Source organism: Furipterus horrens, unplaced genomic scaffold (genome assembly GCF_987537825.1).
Source record: "Furipterus horrens unplaced genomic scaffold, mFurHor1.1.pri manual_scaffold_17, whole genome shotgun sequence".
Classification (NCBI taxonomy): Eukaryota; Metazoa; Chordata; class Mammalia; order Chiroptera; family Furipteridae; genus Furipterus; species Furipterus horrens.
This window is the reverse complement of record NW_028327187.1, coordinates 42,887,290-42,891,753: the sequence shown is the minus strand read 5'-3', so window position 1 is coordinate 42,891,753 and position 4,464 is coordinate 42,887,290.

Here is a 4,464-nt window from a genome sequence, read left to right as displayed (position 1 = left end):
AAATGACCCAGATGTAGCTGGAGTCTTGCTTAGAATGAAAATGCTATCTGGTTAGCAGAGCTACCCCTTTACACACACACACACACACACACACACACACACACACACACACACACACACACACGTGCACAATTATTGCTGTAAGTGGTTCAGCCTGGATTTAGTGAGAGAGCCAGAGGTGAATGAAAGTTTGTTTTTCCACTTACTTCACCCCAGAATGCTGTTTCAGTTCAGCATATGTTGGAGCTTAATAATCTTCTAAATACAATGGGAAACAAAGACTGATTTTTTAAAATAGGGATTTTACAATTATAAGATTATTTTGTCTCTATTAGAAGGTGTTGTTTGATTGTCTAAATATAGCCATGTTTAGAGCATAGGAAGGTCCAAACCAAACATTCACAACCTTCAAATTAAGAATATGAATTAAAAATGAGTAAGGGGACAGCATTTTACATGCAGAATGGTTCTGAGACTCAGAACATGAAGGAAGCCTTTGATCCTTTTACCAATAAGACATCTTGGGACCAAAAAAGTTTACACTTCTATGATGCTGGAACCTGAAATATCTGGAATGCAGCAGGTGCTAGACTAAAGAATTAGCATCAGGAGAGAAAAGTAAGCCCAGCTGAGAAGGCAGAGGGGCAGAGGCCAGCATTGTTTCCAACATCAGAGGGAGGGTGGCAAAGGGTGCACCTGTATGGGAGTGAATGTGGCATTGGCTGGTAGGGGAATAAGCAGGTTTGTTGTTTTTAAAGACAACATTTATTGACTGCCATCTATTATTTCAAGACTTAAAAACAATCAGGCCAATATATCACCTTGAAAATATTTTTGAAAGAACATAACTTTTTTGACTTTAAATAATTTTTTTATTATTCAATTACAGTTCACATACAATGTATTACTTTCAGGTGCTACCCACCTGGCACCATACATAGTTATTACAAAATTACTGACTATATTCCCTATCCTGTACTTTACATCCCCATGACTGTTTTTTAACTACCCATTTGTACTTCTTATTCCCTTTAAATTTTTCTCCCAGCCTCCCAAACCCCTCCCCTCTATTCTCTGCATCTATATGTTGATTTCTGTTCTGCTTGTTAGTTTATTTTGTTTTTTAAATCTATTTCATCTGAAGTACTGCTACTCCAGTTTTTTGTTTTCATTTTCATGAAATATCTTTTTCCATCCCTTTGCTTTCAGTCAGTGTGTGTCTTTCAGTCTGAAGTGAGTCTCTTGTGGGCAGCATATATAAGAATCTTGTTTTGTTATCCATTCAGCCTCCGTATATCTTTTGATTGGAGCATTTAATCCATTTGCTTTTTTGTTTTATTTTTTTAGGTATAGTTTATTGATTATGCTATTACAGTTGTCCCAATTCCCCTCCTTTCCCTCTTCCATCTGGTACCCCCTTCCCTCCAGCAATCTCTCCTCCCCTTAGTTCATATCAATAGGACGTGCATATAAGTTCTTTGGCTCCTACATTTCCTTTACTGTTCTTAACATCCCCTCTGTTCTATTTTATACCTACCAGTTATGCTTCTTAATTACTGTACCTTACCCCCCATCTCCCCCTTCCCCTTCCCAGCTGATAATCCTCCAAATAATCTCCATATCTATGATTCTGTTCCTGTTCTAGTTGTTTGCTTAGTTTGTTTTTATTTTTGTTTTTTAAAATTCAATTGTTGACAGTTGTGAGTTTGTCCTCATTCTACTGTTCATAGTCCTGATCTTCTTTTTCTTAAATATGTCCCTTTTAACATTTCATATAATAATGGCTTGGTGATGATGAACTCCTTCTCTGGGAAGCACTTTACCTGCCCTTCCATTCTAAATGATAGCTTTGTTGGATAGAGTAATCTAGGTTGTAGGTTCTTGCTTTTCATTACTTTGAATACTTCTTGTCAGTCCCTTCTTGCCTGCAAAGTTTCTTTTGAGAAACCAGCTTATAGCCTTATTGGAACTCCTTTGTAGGTACCTCTCTTCTTTACCTTTGCTGCTTTTAAGATTCTGTCTTTATCTTTTACCTTTGGCATTTTAATTATGATGTGTCTTGGTGTGGTCCTCCTTAGGTCCCAAGGAGGGACTCTCTGTGCTTCCTGGGCTTGTAAGTCTATTTTCTTTTCCAAATTAGGAAGCTTTCCTTCATTATTTTTTCAAATAAGTTCTCAACTTCTTGCTCTTCCTCTTCTCCTTCTGGCATTCCTATGATTCAGATGCTGGCACTTTTGGAGATGTCTCAGAATCTCCTTAAACTCTCCTTGTTTTTTGAATTCTTGTTTTTGTCCTGGTTGAATGTTTATTTCTTCTTTATGTTCCAAATCATTGATTTGAATCCTAGGTTCCTTCCCATCACTGTTGATTCCCTGTATATTTTTCATTCTTTCACTTCATATACCTTTATTTTTCCTTTATTTAGGGGACATACTTAATCATTTCTCTGAGCATCCTTATTACCAGTGTTTTCAACTCTGCATCTGACAAGTTGGCTATCTCCATTTTGCTTAGTTTTTTTTCAGAGTTTTGATCTGTTCTTTCATTTGGACCATACTTCCCTGTCTTCTCAACTTGACTGCCTCCATATGCTTGCCTCTGTGTCTTAGGTAGAGCTGTCACACCTATTATGTTGTAAGGGATGGAGCCTTAGGTATTCATCAGTGCTAGGCGACCCATTTTACCATGTCATGGCATTGTATGTAGGGGAAGGGTCAGAGAAGGAACAATGCCACTTACTCAGAACTCACCCCTTTTCCAGTCACTTCACCTGCTTACTGTATGTAACTGGTGCCTCTCTAGCGGTTGCCCTGGTGATGGTTCACAGAGTGGGTGGGCTTGCATATATTCTAGGACTGTGAGGGCCCTCTAAATGTACTCTCCTGAGAGATCGGCAGTTTCTTCCACTACCCCAACCCCTACTGGTTTTCACAGCTAGAGCACTGAGGCTTTATTTTCCCAGTGCTAGAACTGAGCTGCACAGTCTGGCCTGGGGCTGGGATCCATCCTCAGGCGTCTCTCTTAGCTTGTATAATGTGAGACCAGTGGTTCCAATGGCTGGCTGGCTGCAGTCACTGCATTGCTGCCACTGCCACACCATGTCCTCTCCACCTTGGCTCCTCATTTCTGCCTCTCCTACCCATCTGGATGAACACTTCCTCTTTTAATTTTTTGGTTGCCATAATATTTGATTTTGTGGCAGTTCTGGTTGTTTTCTTTGTTTTGAGGTAGTTGTAATCCTTAATGGTTGTGCAAAGGGGCAAAGTGTATTCACCTATGCCTCCGTCTTGGCTGGAAGCTAATGCATTTGCTTTTAAAGAATTGTTGATAGATATATATTTGTTCCCATTTTGTTATCATTTTCTTCCTCTTCCTCTCTTTCTCCTCCCCATCCCCCTCCCCTCCTCCTCCTCCTTCTTCTCCTCCTCCTCCTTTTTTATTTTATTTTATTTTATTTTATTTTTTAATGTGTTTTATTGATTATAATATTAGATTTGTCCCAATTTCCCTTCCCTCTGCTCCCCTCCACCTTGTGGTCCCCCTCCCTCCAGTTGTCCCCCCCTTTTAGACCATGTCCATTAGTTGTGCATATAGTTCTTCTCAACCTCTCTCTGTCTATTCCATTCCCTCCTACCATGCTCCTTAATTTCTATATCATCTCCCTCCCTCTCCCCATTCCCCCTCCTTGTTGACCTCCCCCCAATATGTTCCCCGTACCTATAGTTCTTTTTCCACTCTCGTTGCCTGTTTAGTTCGCCTTTGTTTCAATTCCCTAGCTTCTGTTGTTTCTTGTGATGCAGTTTTCATTTTAGATTTCATAGTTTTGATCCTCCTTTTTCTAAACCAGTCCCTTTAACATCTCATATAACAGTGGTTTGGATCTAATGAACTCTTTCAGTTTTATTTTGTCCTGGAAACACTTTCTCTGCCCTTCTATTCTGAATGACAATTTCGCTGGATAGAGTATTCGTGGTTGTAGGTTTTGGATTTTCATTACTTTGAATATTTCTTGCCAGTCCCTTCTTGCCTGCAGCATCTCCCTTGAGAAGTCAGCTGATAGTCTAATTGGGACCCCTTTGTACATGATTCTTTTCTTCTCTCTTGCTGCTTTTAAGATTCTCTCTTTATCTTTAACTTTTGACATTTTGATTATAATGTGTCGTGGAGTGGTTCTCCCTGGGTCCAGTTTTTTTGGAATTCTCTGTGCTTCCTGGACCTGTAAGTCTATTTCCTTCCCCAAGTTTGGGAAGTTCTCCTTTATTATATTTTCACTCAATTTTTCAAGTTCTAGTTCGTCTTCTTCGTTCTCTGGCAAGCCAATGATTCTTATGTTAGGCCTTTTATAGCTGTCCCAGAGGTTTCTGATCCTCTCATCGTTGCTTCCCGTTCCTTCTCTATATTCTGGTTTGTTGAAATGAACTCTGGATTTTTTTTCCTCACAATCTGTCTCGTATGTGGTTTTTC